Source organism: Miniopterus natalensis, chromosome X (genome assembly GCF_054644295.1).
Source record: "Miniopterus natalensis isolate mMinNat1 chromosome X, mMinNat1.hap1, whole genome shotgun sequence".
Lineage (NCBI taxonomy): Eukaryota > Metazoa > Chordata > Mammalia > Chiroptera > Miniopteridae > Miniopterus > Miniopterus natalensis.
The window spans coordinates 45957133-45977432 of record NC_142103.1 but is presented as its reverse complement, the minus strand read 5'-3'; the positions used below and the strand labels follow the sequence as shown (position 1 = coordinate 45977432).

Genomic DNA, 20300 nt, shown 5'->3' with positions numbered 1-20300 from the left:
TTCAAGTGTACAATTCTATAATATATTATCTGTGTATTGTATTCTGTGTTCACCAAAGTCAAGTGTCCTTTCATCACCATTTACCTTTTCAAACCTACCCCCAACTTTTTTCCCTCTGGTAATCAGTATTGATTTCACTGTTAACCACTTCATTACATAATAACATGTTATTTACCCACGATGTGCTTGTGTGTTTTTCCGGGATTTTTTCTTGTAACTGTTTTCTAATTTTATGCATTGTGGTTGTAAATGTTTTTGATGTGATTTCAATTTTCTTAAATTTATTTACAGTTGTTTTGTTTTCTAACATGGTTTATTCTGAAAAATGTACCATGTGTACTTGAAAAAGAAGTGTGTTCTGCTTCTTAGGGGTGAAATGCTCTGAAGATATCAATTAAATTCATGTGGCCTCGTATGTCATTTAAAGCTGCTGTTTCTTTTTTTAAATTTTTGTTCTAGAAAACCTCTTAATTGAAGACAATAGGGTGTTAACATCCCCTACTATGACTGTATTACAGTCAATCTCTTCCTTTATGTCTATTAAGATTTTTTTTTTGTATATTGAAGTGCTCCTATGTTATATGCATAAATGTTTACAAAAGTTATATCATCTTGTTGGATTGATCCTTTTATCATAATGTAGTATTCTTCATTGTCTCTTATTATAGTTTTTGTTTTAATGTTTATTTTGTCTTATATGAGTATTGCTAACCCAGCTTTTTAAAATTTCTATTCTCATGAAATATATATATTTTTCCCTTTGCATTTAGGCTCTGTGTGTCCTTCGTTCTTAGGTGGGTCTCCTATAGACAAGATACAGGGTATTTTCTTATCCATTCAGCTACTCTGAGTCTTTTGATTGGAGTGATTAAGCAATTTACATTTAAAGTGATTATTGATAGCTACGTATTTATTACTATTTTATTTTCTATAACTATTGTTCTCTTTTTTCCTTATTTTTACAGAGGACTCTAGCATTTTTTGTAATAGTGGTTTCATGTTAATGAACTGCTTTACCTTTTTCTTGTCTGGGAAGATCATTATTTCTCCAGTTATAAATTATAGCTTTGCTGGGTTATGTAGTGTTGGCTATACATCCTTGCTTTCATCACTTTGAATATTTTATTCCAATTCCTTCTGTCCTGAAATATATTTATTTTTTTAGATATCAGCTGACAGTCTTATGGGAGCTTGATTGTAGGTAACTGATGTCTTTTCCTTGCTGTTTTTAAAATTCTCTGTTTTCAAATTTGCCATTTTAATTAGATGTGTCTTGTGTGGTTGTCTTTAGGTTCATCTTTTTTTAAATGTTTTTATTGATTTTAGAGAGAAAGGAAGGAAAAAGAAGAGAAAGACAGAAACATTGATGAGACAGAAATGATGATAAGCTGTCTCCTGCACACACCCTACTGGGGATCGAGCCCCAAATCTGAGCATGTTCCTGGACCAGGAATCAAACCCACCACTTCTTGGTGCATGGAACAACACTCAACCAACTGAGCCATACCAGCCAGAATCTTTGAGTTCATCTTGTTCAGAACTCACTGTGTTTCCAGGACTTGTGTGTCTTATTCCTTCACCAAGTTAGGGAAGTTTTAAATAATTATTTCTTCACATAAATTCTCAATCCCTTGCTTCCTCTCATCTTTTGGTACCTTTATGATGTGGATGTTGTTATACTTTATGTTGTCCCAAAGCTCTCTTAAACTAGCCTAATTTGTTTAAATTTTTTTTTTCTTTTCTGTTCTAATTGGGTGTTTTCTGCTACCTTGTCTTTATTAAATTTAGTTTATTTCTTCTTGTGTATTCTTTATTTCAGATATTATATTCTTCATTTGTGACTTTTTTATTATCAGTACGTGTCCTTTTATGCTTACTATCAACTTGTTTAATTTCTCACTGATTTCATACACTCTTCTCCTAAGTTTCCTGAGTACCCTATGGCCATTGTTTTGAAGTCTGTTTCTGACAGATTTATTGCCTCCATTTTTCTTGTTTGTTTGTTTTGTTAGTGAATATTTTATTTTACCATTTTAAAATTACATTTTACATTCAGTAATATTTTGTATTAATTTCAGATGTACAGCATGGTCTTTAAAAATCATGTACTTTACAAAATATTCCCTTTGATATTTTCAGGACACACATGGCACCATACATACTTATTACAATATTATTGACTACATTGCTTATGATGTACTTTTCATCCCCATGACTAATCTATAATTACCAATCTGTACTTCTCAATACCCTCACCTTTTCCGCCGAGTTCCCCAACCCTTTTCCCATCTGTCAACTGTCAGTTTGTTCTATGTATCTATGTGCCTGATTCTGTTTTGTTTGTTTATTTATATTGTTCTTTAGGCTCCACATGTAAGTGAAATCATATGGTATTTGTACTTCTATGGCTGACTTATTTCACTTGGCATAATATCCTCTAAGTTCATCCATACTGAAAGAAATATAAGATTTCATTCTATTTATTGCTGACCAATATCCCATCGACTATATATACCACTGCTTTTTTATCCACTCATCTATCTATTGATGGCCCCTTGGGTTGCTTACATAGCTTTGTCATTGTAAATTATGCTAAAATGAACATAAAGATGCATATCTCTTTTCAAATTAGTGTTTTGGGTTTCTTTGGACATATACCAATAAGTGAAATTGCTAAGTTATAAGGCAGTTTTATTTTTCAATTTTTTTGTGGAACCTGCATACTTTTTTCCGTAGTGTTTGCATCAATGTGCATTTTCACCAGCAATGCACTAAGATTTCTTTTTTCCTACATCCTTGCCAACACTTGTTTTTTGATTTATTGATGATAACCATTCTGACAGGTGTCAGGTGGTCTCTCATGGTGGTTTTAATTTGCATTCCTCTGATGGTGAGTGATGTTTAGCAATTTTTCGCATGTCTATTGGCCTTCTCTATCTCCTATTTTGAAAAGTGTCTATTCAGTGCCTTTGCCCACTTTTCAATTGGACATTTTTTTTTTTTTTTTGGTGTTGTGTTGTATGAGTTTATTATAAATTTTGGATATTAACCTCATGTCAGATATATCATTAGTGAATATGTTCTCTCACTCAGTGGGTTATTTTCATTTTGTTGATGTATTTTTTGGCTCTGCAAAAATTTTTATTTTGTTGTAATACCATTTATTTATTTTATTTCTTTTGCTTGAGTAGATATATCAAAAAAATATTACTAAGAGAAACCTCTGATTTTACTGTCTATGATTTTTTTTCCAGTAGTTTTATGGTTTCAAGTCTTATATTAAGTATTTAATATCAATTTTTGCTTATGGTAAGAGAAGGTGGTCTAGTTTCACTTTCTTGCATGTATCTGTCTAATTTTCCCAGTCCCATTTATTGAATAGACTATCTTTACCCCATTGTATATTCTTGCCTTCTTTGTCAAATATTAATTTAACCATATAGGCATGTTGTTTTTTTTCTGGGCTTTTTATTCTGTACCATTGATCTACATATCTGTTTTTATGCCACTACCATGCTGTTTTGTTTAATACAACCTTGTAGTATAGTTTGATGTTAGGTAGCATCATACCTCCAACTTTGTTCTTTTTTCTCTAAATTCCTAACTCGATTAAAAATCATTTTTGGTTCTAGATAAACATTTGTATTATTTTTTCTAGTTCTTTGAAATACAACATTGGTATTTCATTAGGAATTGTTTTGAATATGTAGATTGCTTTGGATAGTATGGACATTCTTACAATGTTAATTCCAATCCACGAGCACAGTATATGCTTCCATTTATTTGTATCTTTTTCAATTTATTTCTTCAGTGTCTTATAATTTTCCTAGTACATGTTCTTTTCCTCATTGATTAAATTTATTGCTAGTTATTTTTATGCAATTGTAAATGACATTGTTATTTATTTATTTATTTATTTATTTATTTATTTATTTATTTATTTTACTGCTCCAGTCAACAAAAGAGAAACTTTATTGAAGCCCCAGGGTGACAGAGTTCAGGTAGAAGTCTGCCCTGTGTACCTGAGGTGGTGGGGGAGGGGCCTTATTAAACCTTCTTGGGGCACAGGTTGTTGGTGTGGCCGTACTTCTTCTTGCGGTAGTTGACAGCACAGGGCTGCAGGCAAGCATAACACTTGTGGCAGATCATCTTGTCGCAGTTGTACTTCTGGGAGAGCTGGTGGAGGGAGGGTTCGATGATGCCACCCCTCAGACGAAGCACCAAGTACAGGGTGGACTTTTTCTGAATATTGTAGTCTGGGAGAGTGCAGCCATCCTCTAGCTGTTTGCCCACAAAAATAAGATGCAGCTGGTCAGGGAGGATGCCATCCTTGTCTTGGATTTTAGCTTTGACATTCTCACTGGTGTCACTGGGCTCAACCTCAAGGGTGATGGTCTTGCCAGTCAGGGTCTTCACAAAGATCTGATCTCTGCGTCTGCTGGGAGACTGCTCCACTGCCTCGTTGCAGAAAAAGAGTTAGTTTTTAATCTTTTTAAAAGTTCTGTTTATTGTTGAAAGTATTACAGATGCCCCCCTTTTAACCCCGTTCACTCCCTCAACATTGCTCCCATGCCTAGGTCTTTCTGATAGTTTATTATTGGTGTATTGCTTCCATTTCATTTAGTTTTTTAAAAGAGTTCCCTGTTCTTTCATTTGGGGCATATTAATTATTCTCTCCACTTTGGCTGATTCTCTGTTTGTTTCTGTGTTTTAGGTTGGTCTCAAAAGTTTTGCTGTCCTGATAAGGTGACCTTATGTATTAGGTGTCCTGTGAGGCACAGTGGCACAGTCTCTTTGGTCACCTGAGCTTTGTGTTCCAGAAATGTCTCTTGTGTGGTTTATGTGAGCCCTCCTGTTGTAGTTTAGTGTGAGTGCTGTTGTACCATCCATGAATGGGGTGGGCCCTCTGGCTGGCTGACTATGAAGTTGAACCTCGACAAAAGTGTACAAGCTGCTGTGCAGATGTTGAACACACAAAGTGGAATTTGCCTCAGCAAGTTCTGGTGACTTCCAAAATCTTCCTTTGGATATGCCACTTGTGGAGTTAATTGGATCCTGCTCTGATATTTTTTGAAAATAATTACTGCATGTGTTGGCTCAGGATCTTCTTAAGAGGGACTCCATTACAGTACAGGGGCCTCTTGAGAGGGACTCCAGTACATGGCCTTTGACTTCCCAAGGCATCCTGTTTGGAGCTACAAAGCTATTAACATTTTCAGATCGTCTCTTCTGGTCCTCAGTGTGCATGGGAAGGGCCAAGCTATGCAGCAATGCTGGTTTCCATCAATACTGAGCCCACAGGTCAACAAAAGGTCCAAGCTACCTTGTGATCCACCTCTATCTGCCTCAGCCTGCCAGCTGTTTGTTAGTCTAGGTTACTGAAAGAGTCTCTGGTGATACAAGATTTGTGGTGAGTTATGTTCTCAGTAAGTCAACAGGTAAGAGTGAGTTGTGTTCACCAGATTGATACAAATTCAAACTTGGTGACAGTTCTGGTTTTGAGTGCACTCAGAAAAAGTCCTAAGGCACACCAAGGCTAGTTGCAACCCACCAGGTCCCTGCAGACATTTGTAGTGGGACAGGGTCTCAGGGAGTTGTCAAGGGGAGGCCAGCAGTGTTTATCAAACTCAAACAGTCCAAGACTTATCTGTATAAAAGGAGGACTCTGCAACAATCAGGCATGCAAGGGAAAAATGAATCCTCTCCTAGAGCTATACAACACAGTCTTTCATGGATTCTGCCTGGATCTTTTGGAAAACCTGAGCTCTGCAGGGCAAGGCTGTCAGGAGGCTAGAAGGTAAGGGTAGTGGATAGCCCATGGGGTGGTAGCATTGGTGAAGCTTGCTGGGATGTGGTATGAATGGCCTATTCCCCAGTGCAACACAACTGAGTCTCTGACATCCCCTGACTCTGCCTTTACCTCTACACTCTGGGACCAAGCAGCTGACTCCTTTGCAGGGTATGAGCTCTGCAGGGTGCTGTGACAGGGAGTAGATAGAGTGGGGCTGTTGCATTTCTCTAAGCTGATGCTGTATAGAGCACATTGCTTAACCCAAGACAGATGTCCTCTGTGGTGTAGGAAAAGAAGTGAGCACAGGGCTCCTAGTGGATGACACCTCAACCCTTTACTTAGAGCCATACCACCCAGTTTCTCCTCACAGGGCTCTATTTGGCTCTGAGCCTCCCCCCCCCCTTTCTAGTGTTACCCAGGTTGGATGGCTACAAAGGAGATTTTTTTTGTGCTGAACCTTTAAAAGGGAACTTGGTCCATTCATGCAGTCCCAAAGGGAAAAAATTTATGCTAAGTGAAATAAGCTAGTCAGAGAAAGACAAGTACCATATGATTTCACTTATATGTGGGATTTAATAAACAAACTGAACTACCAAGCAAAATAGACAGACTCATAGACAGAGAGCAAGCAGACAGCTCCGTTGCAGGGGAGGTTATTTTTGAGGGGGGCGGGTGGAGGGATTGAGCAAAAAAGAAAAAAAGAAAGAACTCATGGACATGGACAGTAGTGTGATGATTGTGGGGGGAAGAGGGGTTGGTGGATGTGGAAGAGGGCATAGAAGGGATACATGGTAATGAAAAAGTTAAGTAAAATAAATAAATAAATAAATAAATAAATAAATAAATAAATAAATAAATAAATAAATAAAAAAGAGGGAACCTGGGTTTCTAGCAGAGTCCTGTCTCTCCTTGGTGGACAGAATTTCCACTGATCTTCATAGCGAAGTATGTAGGCTTCTCTTCCTGGCTCTGATGCTCTGAGCTGGGGAACCCAGAGTGGGTTTGAGAACCCACACTCCTCAAGGGGGACCTTTGCAGGTGAGATATTCATCTGGGCTTTCAGCCACTATGCATGGGTGTTGTGCCAACCTTTTTCACTTCTCTGCCCTTTCTACCAGTCTTGATGTTATTTCTATAAATTTTTGATTTTAAGACTTCTGTTCAGTTAATCTTCAGTTGGTTATTCAAGATGATCATTCTGTAATTTAGTTGTGATTCCGATTTGGTCCTGGGAGGAGGTGAGTGTAACTTCTACCTACTCTGCTGCCATCTTGGATACTCCCTAAGATTTTTGTCTTTCCATTTGTTTAAAGAGAGTTAGCCTTTATTTCTTGGAGAACTATTATAATTGCTGCTTTCAAATATTTGCTAATTTCAACATCTGTTTTATTTCTGGGTTTTCATGTATTAATTATCAATTTATTGTCAAATTGTGATTTCTTGAGTTTTTATATGCCAATTAATTTTTTATTACTTCTTGTACCTTTGTGTATTATTTTATGAGGCACTGGGTCTTATTAAAATCCTGAAGAGAATGTTGATTTCTCTTTTATTTTATATTAGCAGGCCTTTGACTTAGTAGGTTAGGCCACAGTTTTTTACTCAATTTCTGAGGTCTGTACTGTTCTTCGGAACTGTCCAGTAGATGTTCTGCTCTGGACCTGTTTAAAACCTAAGAAGAATACTTTTTTCCCCTTTCAGCAGAAAATAATGTTGATTTTGTTCAAGCCATAAGTTCATATGTGTCTTCTTTGGTCTGTGTTTCAAATGTCATTCCTTCATTTTTCAAAGTCTTTTTGATATTTGAAACTGTCATGCATGTACACCTGCCAGTAGCCATTTTGTAAACCTTAGTGATAGCTTACCCTGAAAGTCAGTTTGCAAAGCCTTTAGTAAGTTGTATAAGATAGGTCTATGCATGTCTTCTTCATAGGTGAGCCTATGTTTTTTTACACCACGTTATGGCATTGCTCTTGAGCCCCTCATCTCCATGAATTTCCCCAAACTTTCTGGTTCCCTGGGACCTTTCTTCCAGGCATTCTGACTAAAAAGCCAAGGCTTTAGTTTTTCTGTTCTGTTCTGTACTTTCCTGGCTATGGTCCATCCTGAACCAAGCAGCAAAACTGAGAAAAAAAAGCAATGAGGATTCAACCCAACCCTTGGGAACCACAATTCTTCCACTCAGAGAGAATGCATCTCTTCTATTAAAGTGTTTGCCACCAGCTCATACTTCACTGATAATAAAGCAATAGAAGATTGCCTGGGCACTGCAATGGAATTGAACAGATAAAAAAATAAATAAATAAAAAGTGATTTCCACAGTTGGTCTGATCTTTAGGTGTTCTCTTTCACGCTCATTAGGCAAGAAAGAAAAGTTTGCTTATGAAGCTCTTTCTGTATGCACCTTGCATTCATTTCTGGATTTTGGGCTGTCTTTGAGTCTAGTGAGGCAATATTAGCATGGTAGGTTGGGAAGAGGAGACTAATTTCTGGTTTTGTGGTAGATCAAATTACTGCATTTTCTACCAATCAGACTGTTACCATTTACTTACAAATTCCCAGCTAGCTGGGGGGGGGGGGGGGAGAAAATTATTTATATTTACATTCAGTGGGAGAGAAGGAGTGGACTATGCTTACTCCACCTTGATATGATGCAAAATCTCTTTTTTCCCCTCAGACTTTATCTATTTATCACATTCATAATTTCTCTCTCTTATGTCCTTCATTCATTTTAATTTTTACTCTTTCTCACACTCTTTGTTTTCAGTCTTTCTCTCCTGGTCTCACTTTCTGTGGTCGCATCTGTACCATTAGATTCTGTTTCCTTGACACCATATATTTTCCTATTTCTGTTTCTGACCTCTTCTTGACCCTCTCCCCTTCTTTAATTGTCTCTACTTTTTCTATTGTCTATGTCTTTCTCTGTATTTCACTTATTAGTCCCCAACAAAGTGCCTATAGAGTATTTTCCTGGGCACTTAAAAGAAATGGTGAAAAATGTTATGAAATTAAAGGTAATTGATGTCTTAATGAGGACTTTTGTATATTTTATTTTATTTAAATTTTTAAATTTATCTTTAGTGTTGAAAATATTACAGGTGTCCACATTTCCCCCCTTTGACCACCTCCAACTTACTCCCACCTCCTCCCCATGATTTCATTGCACTATTGTCTGGGCCCATAGGTTATGCATATAAGCATGTAAGTTCTTCAGTTAATCTCTTCCCACCCACCACTTTCTTCTGATATACATCAGCCTGGTGCGTGCTTCAATGTCTCTGGGTATATTTTGTTCATCCGTTTATTTTGTTCATTAGATTCCACATATAGTTGAGATAATGGGATACTTGTCTTTCTTTGACTGGGTTATTTCACTTATCATAATCATCTCCAGGTCCCTCCATGCTGTCTCAAATGGTAAGAGATCCTTCTTTTTTATAGCTGCATAGTCTTCTATTGTGTAAATGTATCAACTTTTTTTTATCCATTCATTTACTGATCGCACTTGGGCTGTTTCCAGATCTTAGCTATTGTAAATAATGCTGCTATCAACATAGGGATGCATATATCCTTTCTGATTGGTGTTTCAGGATTCTTAGGGTGTATACCTAGAAGTGGGACCATTGGGTTAAATTGCAGTTCCATTTCTAATTTTTTGAGGAAACACCACACTTTCTCCTACAGTGGTTTTACTGGTCTGCATTCCCATCAACAGTATACTGGAGTTCCTTTTTCTCCACATTCTTGTCAGCACTTGTTGTTTGTTGATTTATTGATAATAGCCATTCTGACAGGTGTGAAGTGGTACTTCATTGTCATTTTAATTTGCATCTTTCTGATGATTAGTCATGTTGAGCATTTTTTCATATATCTCTTGGTCATTTGTATGTCCTCTTTGTAGAAGTGTCTATTCAGGTCTTCTTCCTATTTTTAATTGGATTGTTTTTCTTATTTTTGTTGAGTTGTATCACTATATATTTTGGAAATTAACCTCTTATCAGATGTATATTTGGCAAATATGTTCTCCCATACATCAGGCTTGCTTTTCATTTTGATGATTGTTTTCTTTGTTTTGCGGAAGCCTTTTAGTTTGATGTAGTCACATTTGTTTATTTATTTTTTCCTTTGTTTCTCTTACCTTAGGTGATGTATCTGTGAAAATTCTGTTATGTGAGATGTCTGATATTTTGTTGCTTATATTTTCTTCCAGAATTTTATGGTTTCATGACTTACATTTAAGTCTTTTATCCATTTTGAGTTTATTTTTGTGTATGGTGTAAGCTGGTGGTCTAGTTTCATTTTTTTTTTTCATATACCTGTCAAATTTTCCCAGCCCCATTTATTGAAGAGACTGTCTTTATTTTATTGTATGATTTTGTCTCCATTGTCAAATATTAATTGAGCGTAATGGCTTGGGTTGATTTCTGGGTTCTCTCTTCTGTTCCACTGATCTATGTGCTTGTTCTTGTGCCAGTAAAAGTCAGTATTGATTGCAATGGCTTTGTAGTATAACTTGATATCTGGTATTGTAGTCCCTCAACTTTGTTCTTCTTTCTCAAGATTTCTGCTGATATTCAGGGTCTTTTTTGGTCCCATATAAAGTTTTGGATTGTTTGTTCTAGGCCTGTGAAATATACCCTTGGTATTTTAATAGGTATTGCATTGAATCTGGAGATTAATTTGGGTAGTATGTACATTTCAATGATGTTAGTTCTACCAATCCAATACATTTTTACATTTTAAAGCAGTTTGCATAGTCATTATTCTCTTATTTTGAAATTTTGCTTTAACTTAAAATATTTCCTCTATATCTTGGAGGATATGTCCTTTTGTAACTTTATTATGTTAACTAACAGATGTTTACCAAATTTGACTGTATGTACAGCAGTGTGATGTAATATGAATTAGATAAAAATACTCTGCTACATCAAGCAATTTATAACCTAGTTGAAAAAATAAAAATATATTTTTAAAATTTTAATGCAGTTCTACAGAGCAAAATTATGCACAGGGAAGAGCCAAAGAGAAACTCTCATGAAAATAAGAAAAACAATTCTCAGAAGTTGTGATTATTTTCATGATAATTCCTTATAGTCAACAAAAGAGTTCTTCACAAGTGGCAAGAACAATTTGAGTATCAGGAATGCAAGAATAAGTTGTACTGTTATTAGCAAAGTCTAAGAGCTACTATATAATGAAGTTTAAATTTCTGCTCTCTCATATCTTCAAACTTGAAAACAACTCAAGTTATTCCCATTCTCAGACTTATCCTTACATATTATACCAGAAAACTCCCTGTCCCTGATAGTTAAAATATAGAAATATAGAAAATTTATTGTCTCATCACAAAGTAACCTTGTTTTTTCTCTTCTCAATTGTTCAATCCCAGTAGAAATACACAGCAGTTTCAGAACTGTCAATGCATACTTCTGTGAAAAACAACTCTACTAACAAGACTTCATTGTTTATGGTAGGTAGTTTTTTCAGTCATATTTCCTAGTCAAAACAGTTCTTCACAGTACTTGGGTAAAAACCTTTTCTATACCCATCTTCAGTAAGATCATGTCATTGAATTAAATTTTGTCATCACTGTTTGGATTCCATTCTCACTGTCTTCTGACAAATTATTTTTAATTTGTGTACATAAAGGCTTGTGGCTTGTTTTTATTTATTATCATTATTTTTTAAACATATCTTTATTGATTTCAGAGAGAGGAAGGGAGGGGGGGAGAGAGAGAGAAAGAAACATCAATGATGAAAGAGTCATTGATCGGCTGCCTAGCCCGCAACCCGGGCATGTGCCCTGACTGGGAATTGAACCCCAATCTCCTGGTTCCTAGGTCGATGCTGAACCACTGAGCCATGCCCAGCCGGGCTTTGGCTTGTTTTTAAAGTTCTATGGGTTCTAATAAATATGTAGGTCCATGTATCCACCACTATAGTATCATGCAAAGTCCCAGTTTTGGGGCATATCAGTAGTTTCTTCCTATCACTATAGAGTATGCTGTTTTAAATTGTACCACAGTTTGTTTTTCCATTAACTTTTTTTTTTTTTTTTTTCCTGTATGAAACCACTCAGTATTATTTAATCTTTTTTTTCAATTTTATACAAATGGCAAGAGAGGTAGGGATTTTGTCAAGCCCACATATGCCTTAAGGAACCAAATGTAACACGGTACCAAACACCCTAAAATAAAGATGCAAAATATAAAACCAAACTGAACAGAGTGTGAAACACCAAAAAACCACAAAGTTTTAGAAGTAGCTCTGCAGCAGCACTCTCAGTACAGCTTCAAGTTGCTGAACTGTTTTTTGGCACTTACGTTTTGCTTCTTTACATTCATCTTCCATCAATTCAGCTAAGATACATTAACTTATTTAAGCAAATGTTGGTTGTTTCCAGTCTTTGGAAATTATTTAAAAAGCTGCTATAAACATTTCTATACATGTCTTTACATGAACATATGTCTTCTAAACCATTGCATAAATACCTAAGAGTGTGATTGTTGGGTATGTGGTAAGAATATCCTTAATTTTTGGAAATAGCCAAACTGTCTTCAAAAGTGACTCCCATTTTGAACTCCCACAAGCAATTAATAGAGTACATGTTCTATGCATCCACAACCACAACTGGTATTGTCAGTTTATTTTATTATTTTATTTTTTTTATTTTACTCATTCTAATAAGTGTGTAATGGTATCTCATTGTTATTTATATTTGAGTTTTTCTAATGTTAATTGAGTTTGAGCTTTCTTTCCTAGGTTTATTTGCTTTATATAATTATTCTTTGGCGGGATGTCTGTTTAAATATTTTCTCCATTTTTAAATTGGGTTATTTCTTTTAAAAAATTTTTGAGTTTGAGTACTTTGTTTATTTTGGTTACAAGTACTTTATCAGATATAGAATTTACAAATATTTACTTCCAGCCTTGGCTTGCATTTATTTTAAGTGTTTTTTTATTTATATTTATTGCTGAAAGTATTACAGATATACCTCCTTTTTCCCCATTGATCCCCTCCACCCTGAATCTGGCCTGCCAAGCATTCACCACACTATTGTTTGTGTCCATGGGTTATGCATGTATGCATATAAGTTCTTTGATTTCTCTCCACCCACTCCCCCACTGCCACCTTCCCACTGAGATTCATCAGTTTGTACCGTGCTGCTATGTCTCTGGGTCTATTTTGTTCCTCAGTCTATTTTATTAGATTCCACATATGAGTGAGATCATGTAAAACTTAATCAGGAAAAATCAGACAACCTGAATAAACTAATAACAATTCAAGGAATTGAAGCAGTAATAAAAAAAACTCCCAGGAAACAAAAACCCTGGTCCTGATGGCTTCACAGGGGAGCTTTCTAATTCTTTCAGTTGTATGGTTAGATAGTTTACTAAAAATTTTTCTGGCTTTTTGAGGTAGGCCTGTAGTACTATGAAATTCGCTCTTAGGACTGCTTTCACTGTGTTCCATAGATTTTGGGTTGTTGTGTGTTCATTTTCATTTGTTTCTAGGAAGTTTCTTTTTTCTTTCTTGATCTTATTGGTAACTCATTCACTATTTAATAACATGTTACTTAGCCTCCATGTGTTTGAAGGTTTTTGAGTGTTTTTACTGCAGTTGATTTCTAATTTCATACCCTTATGATCTGAGATGCTTGATATGATTTCAATATTCTTGAACTTGTAGAGACTGGTTTAGTGTCCTAATGTGATCTATTTTTGAGAATGACCCATGTACACTTGAGAGGAATGTATATTCTGCAGCTTTGAGGTGAAATATTCTGTAAATATAAATTGATCCATCTGATCTAGTGTGCCATTTAGTAACTCTATGTTGACTTTTTGTGTGAACGATCAACCCAGTGAAGTCAGTGGGGTGTTAAAGTCCATGACTATGAATGTATTGCTGTGATCTCTCTCCATTAAAGTCCTTAAGGTTATTATTGATAGCTCCTTATTTATTGCCATTTGAATTCTTTATGACTATGTTTTTCTCTCTATTTCTTCTTGTTATTACAGCAATCCCTTTAACATATCTTGCAATGCTTTTATTTCTACTTCTAATTATAGCTGTCCTTTAAACATTTCCTGCAATGCTGGTTTGGTGGTGATAAACTCCTTTAGCCTTTTTTTTTTTTTTTGTCTGGGAAACTCTTTATTTCACCATCTATTTTAAAAGATAGCCTTGCTGATACACTAGTCTTGGTTTCAGATCCTTGTTTTGCATTCCCATGAATATTTCATGCATTCCCTTCTGGCCTGTGGAGTTTCTGATGAGAAGTCAGCTGACAGCCTTATGGGAGCTCCTTTGTAAGTAACATTGCTTTTGTCTTGCTGCCTTTAAGATGCACCTTGTCTTGAATTTTTGGCATTTTCATTATGATGTGTCTGGGCATGGGCCTCTTTGGATTCTTCTTGCTTAGGACTTACTGTGACTCTTGAACTTGTGTGATTTTTTCCTTCACCCAGGGAGGGAAGTTTTCTGCCATTATTTATTGAAACAGGTTCTCTAACCCTTGCTTACTTAAGACCTCCTCTGGCACTCCTACTATGCCAAAATTGTTACTTTTCATGTTGTCCTGCAGCTCCCTTAGAATGTCCTAGTTTTTTGTTTTTTGTTTTTTCTTTTTGGATCTCTGATTAAGTAATTTTCTTCTACCCTGTCTTCTGATTCACTGGTCAGATCCTAAGCTTCCTCTAATCTGTCATTTATTCCTTCCAATGTATTCTTTATTTATGCTATGTCATTCTTAATTTCCTTCATAGTTTCCATATCTTTTTTCATGCTGTTGAGCATTCTTACAATCCGTATTCTGAATTCTGTATCTGATAGATTGCTTATCTCCTTTTCATTTAGCTATTTTTCTGTAGATTTCTCTTTTTCTTTCATTTGGGGCTTATTTTTTCTGTCTCTCCATTTTGGCTGCCTATTTGGGTTTATTTCTATATATTAGGTAAATCTGCTAAAACTCTCAGTCTTTTTGGGTCTTTTTGGACAGTCCCTGGGGCAGGCCAATGTCAGACACTGTTTTCAACTGGCCTTGAGTACCCTGTTTGGAGTTATCAACAGCCAACACTTGAGGTTCCCTTTGTTGGGGCTGGCTGCATTTGTCAAGTTCAACGTCTGGTTTTCCAAGGCCTGGGTCCAAAAGCAGATCAGACAAGGACTCAAAGTACTCTGAAGTCTTGCCTCTGCCTGCAGACTGATTAACGTGATTCTCTTAATGAGCCTCAGGCTGTAAAAAATCCACAGGTTGGGACAACTGATTGTTATCAGTCTCTTAAGGAGCCTCAGGCTTTAGAAACTACACAGGGTAGGATGAAAGGTTTTCTAGCAGGTTGGGGCAACTACTTCCCCCTCAGGCAAAAGCTGCTTGGAAGGTAAATGTCTGCCTCTGCAGTTTGAGGGAATGACTCAGCACAGGAATCCAGATGGGTGCCCTCTGAGCTCTGTCTCAAGAGCCCACAACTCTTGATTCTCCTCACACAGCTTTAGCCCACCTTGCCCTCTCTCTGATGGAGCCCACGGTGAGTGACTGCACACCAAACTTTGTGCATTGGTTCTTTAAGAGGGTGCCTGTATTTCCTGCCATCCCTCCTTGACAGACAGAAACCCGGCTGTTTTTCACAGCCAGATATTATGTGGGCACCTTCTCAGTTCTGGGTCTCTTGGCTTGGAAGCTCAGCCTGGGGTTTAAGCCCCAGAGTCTTTAGTAGGAAGCCCCCAGATCTGAGATATCCCTCCAGACCTTCAGCTGCTGCCTATGGGAGCCCAGCCAGCCTCTCATGCCTCCACACTTCCTACCAGTCTCTATGGGATCTCCACTTTTCCTCCTTGGTTATGATGGTGCACTCCAGCTAGTCTTTAGTTGCAGTTGATTATTCAGTAGGGTTTTTCTATATTTTAGTTGTAATTCAATTTTGGTCCCAGGAGTGTGTAAGTGTAGCTTCCACTAAGGCCACCACCTTCTTTAATCTCTCTGTGGCTTGCATTTTAATTATTTTAACAATATCTTTTGCAGCGCAGGAGTTTTTAATTTTAATTAAATCTAATTTATCAAATAATTTATATCATGTATCATGCTTCAAGTGTTGTGTATAAAAATTTATCTCCAGCCCAACTGGGCATGGCTCAGCGTTTGAGCATCGACCTAGGATCCAGGTGGTCAGGGTTCAATTTCCAGTCAAGGCACATGCCTGGGTTTTGGGCTCGATCCCCAGCAGGGGGCTTGTAGGAGGCAGCCAATCAATGACTCTCTCGTCATTGATGGTTCTATCTCTCTCTTCCTCTCCTTTCCTCTCTCTGAAATCAATAAAGATATATTTAAAAAAATAAAATAAAATAAAAATTTATCTCCAAACCACATATAATCCAGATATTCTTTTATTTTTTCTATACATTTTATAGTTCTATTTTTTTTTTTTTACATCCATATATGCAATCCATTCTGAGTTAATTTTTGTGTGAGATGTGATCTCATGGTCCAGGTTAATTTTTTATGAATGAATATATAATTGTTGAAGAAACATTTGGTTAAGGGCAGGGGTAGAATAGTGGAGAATATCTGTAGTTATAAGAAATACTAATCATGCTCTATGAACTGTGATTATTCTATTCTGATTAGAGAAAGCACATTTTAACCTAGCTGAGGGTTGTACACCCTAAGACATGAGAATTAACCCTGGAATGCTGTTCATTTTCTTTTCCCAAGAACTGCTTATCATCACGGAAAGATTAACAACCTTGTTCCCAAAGCAATGGAGTCCAAGAGGTCCCCTTCTTTTGCCACCCCCAACCCACATTCCATGTAACCTGTTAGCATTATACCTTGTCTACTTCCCCATACCTATAATTCCTACTTTTCCATGTAATCTTTGTTCTTGTACCCAACATAAGCAGCTGACTTATGGGGGGGGGGGGAGTAGAGCAGATTTTTGTCGATGATTTCCTGCTCTCTCATATTGCTGGGAATATTGGAATAAACACTCATGTATGATTCAATCCTTTCTCTGCTTAATTGGCTCAAGTAGTGATAGGCAGCCTGGACCCACTGGTTGTCCCGTTTCAATTTCATGAAAATATTGTCCTTTCTCCACTACATTGCCTTTTCACCGTTATTGATAATTAGTAGGCTATATGTGTGTGGATATTTTTGGCATGTCTATTCTGTTCCATTGTTCAATGAATCTGCTTGCAACATTACTACACTGTCTTGATTACAGTAGCTTTAAATTTTGGTATAAGATTTCCTAAGATCCTCAACTATCTTATTATTTTTCAACATCATATTGTCTATCTATTCTAAGACTTTGTCATTTCAATGTACCTTTTAGTAACCGATTGTCAATTTTTACAAAATGTCTGCTGGGATTCTGACTAATATTGTGTTGAGTTAATATATTTATATGCATACATATATATTTACAATATATATAAATATATATATATAAATTAAATACAATATCAGTCAAGATGCATATATGTATATACATATGTTTTTCTTAATTTGATAATATTATAAAATAAAATATTGGTTTTTTACAATAACTTTTATTTTCAAATAATAATAGATCCACAGGAATTTTTAAATATAATATAGAAATCCCTCTCCTGTACTCATCACTTAGTTTGACCCAGTGACTATATCTTGCATAACTGTATTATAATATTAAATCCAGGAAATTGACATTGGTACAATGTATGTGTATAGTCCTGTGTGATCTTATCAGATATGTAGATTCATGTAACCACCACTGAAATCAAAATACAGGACTATTCAATCAGCACTAAAACCTCTCTCATTCTAGCCTTTATAGTCACACCCACATCTTTCCTGCCTCCACTCTACCCCTAATCTCTGGCAATCACTAATTTTTTTCCATACAGGTTTCTTTTTAATTTCATGAATATTATTATGTATATGGCTTATACAGTATGTGACTTTTTAAGACTGACTTTTTAAAATTTTTGGTTAGCATACACTCTTGAGATCTATCCAAGTTCTTGCATGTATCAATAATTTGTTCCTTTTTATTAATGCATAGTTTCTTTTTAAAAATTTTTCTTTATTGTTGAAAGTATTACAGATGTTGCCTTTTTTTTCCTGTTCACCCCTTCTACCCCACACCCACCCTTCTCCAGGCCTTCACCACACTATTGTCTGTGTCCATGGGTTATGCATATATGCCCATAAATTTTTGGCTAATCTCTCCCCTCCCACCCACCCCCGCCTTCCCTCTGAGATTCAGTCTGTACTATGCTTCTATGTCACTTGATCTATTTTGTTCATCAGTTTATTTTGTTCTTTAGATTCCACATATAAGTGAAATCATGTGATATTTGTCTTTCTCTGCCTGGCTTATTTCACTTAGCATAATACTCTCCAGTTTCATCTATGTTGTCACAAAGAGTAAGAGATCCTTCTTCTTTATAACTGCATTTTTTTAACCAGCCATCTATTAAAGAACTTTGGACTGTTTCCTGTTCTGAGTTATTAAAAATAAAGATGCCATCAACATTTGTGTACAGGTTTTTGTGGAAACATAAGTTTAATTTTTTCATTTGTGATAAATGCTAAAGAGTTCAATTACTGACTCATATGGTAATTGCATGTTTAATTTTTTTTTTTTTAAACTACCAAACTATTTTCCAGAATTGCTTTACCATTTACATTTTTACTAGCAAGGTAAGAGTGGTCTAGGTTTTTTGCATCCTGTCTAGCATTTGGTGTCATCACTATTTTTTATTCTCTTCATTCTGATAGTTGGTTTAGTGTTATCTCATTATGGTTTTAATTTGCTTTCTCTGATGGCTAATGATATTGAACATTTTTTTCTCATCAAATACTTTTTGAGTTAGAAACAAACATGTTTCAAGAAGTTTTATTTTTTTCCCCTTGTTTGGACAGATTGTAAGAGAAATAAGAGACAGAAAGCTTAATTTGGAAGCTATTGAACTCGTTTAAGTGCAAAAATCGAAAGGTTTCTTTGGTGACCAAAATGAGCAGAGAAAGAATGGCACAAATGTCTGCATGGATGTGAATTGGTAAGGATAATGGAGAGAAAAAGTAAAATGGAAAATTTGGCTATTGATGTTCGATTGAGAAAAAAAAAAAAAAAAGGAAAATGCTCAGGCCATTTTTATTTTCCATTTCTAATGCTTTTAATTCCATGAAGCTCAAGAAAGGTCAAATAATATTTGTGAACAAATGAAATGAAGTGAATAAATTTCAACCATTAATAGTACTCAACATTCATAGAATCAAGCATTTGACAAAGACTTGTACTATTGTAAGAATATCAGAAGTACTTAATATTTTAATCATTTTAGTGCCAAACTTAGGCTACTTAATTTATTTACTTTTTTATTACTTCATTAAAAATTGTCTTTAGACCAGTACTCGCTCACATTTTATTGCAAGTTACATAGCCTTACATTGCCAAAAAAATAAATATTTCACTTTACCACAAAGTTACTTGTGTTATATGAAATACCAAGTCTCAGTGATTAATGATGTTATAACAAACCACCACCTCTCCCAATCAAAAAGCCTATTTTCAGTACCACATATGGTATTTCCTTCGCGATTCCCATTCTCTTCCTGATGAATGAGTCTTTTCGTTTTTACTTTCTAGGGCTACAGAATATCATAACCTATACTGAATTAACAGTCAGTATTAACAATGCCTTACCCAGTGATCCTTTCATCTACCCTGCATCACTTTAAAAAATCATAGCTTCTAGTTGATCTGAAAGAGTCATAAATCTTGGTGTGGGTCCTTTTCGTAACTATCATATGTGATTAGTGTATTTTCATGTTTGCCATAAAAAGCTTTAAATACAATTACTCTCTAGCAAAATATACAGGTAGACACATATGTGTCCTTTCTAAAACAAACCCACAGATAGGATTATAAAATATATTGTTTATGCTACTGGCTCTTCTTTTGCTGCTGCTGCTGCTGTTTAAACATTTAATGAAAGGTTGTATTGTACTCATCTTGAGGATTTAATCAAAGCAATAGTTTTAAGAATACATAATCTGGAATCACGCAAGTTGTCTTACTAAAAAATCTACTTTCTTAAAATCAAAGAAGCCATCTGATGCTTGTCCTCAGTCTCTCTCCTCAGAAATCTCTGTTTGGCACATCCTTCTCTTTCTTTTCTCTTGGTCAGTGAAAGATATATTTACTTTCCTTTACAGAGATTATGATTTCTCCTGTCTCTTGATGTTATCCATAACATGTCTTTCACATCCTGCTTCATTCAAAATCATTTACTCTGCAGCTTTGTGACAATTTGCTCTCAGATGTATGTTAAATCTTTCATGGTTCTCTTGGTTCCTCTTTTCACATAAACATGCTTACTTCAGCTGTGTTTTTTAAAAAATCCCAAACTTATTGCTTACATTTATACCTCAATCCCTTTAGATTTGGAATTTGCATGTACCAGTAGACTAAAAGTTCCTCCAATGCCTTTGTTCATCCTTATCTTTCTCAATCTTCT

The 20300-nt window shown here is 35.7% G+C and overlaps 1 pseudogene; it reads right to left on the bottom strand.

Annotated features, from left to right (window-relative positions):
* Positions 1-4047: 4047 nt before the first annotated feature.
* LOC107541184 (ubiquitin-ribosomal protein eL40 fusion protein pseudogene) lies at positions 4048-5247 on the bottom strand (annotated as a pseudogene).
* Positions 5248-20300: the final 15053 nt, after the last annotated feature.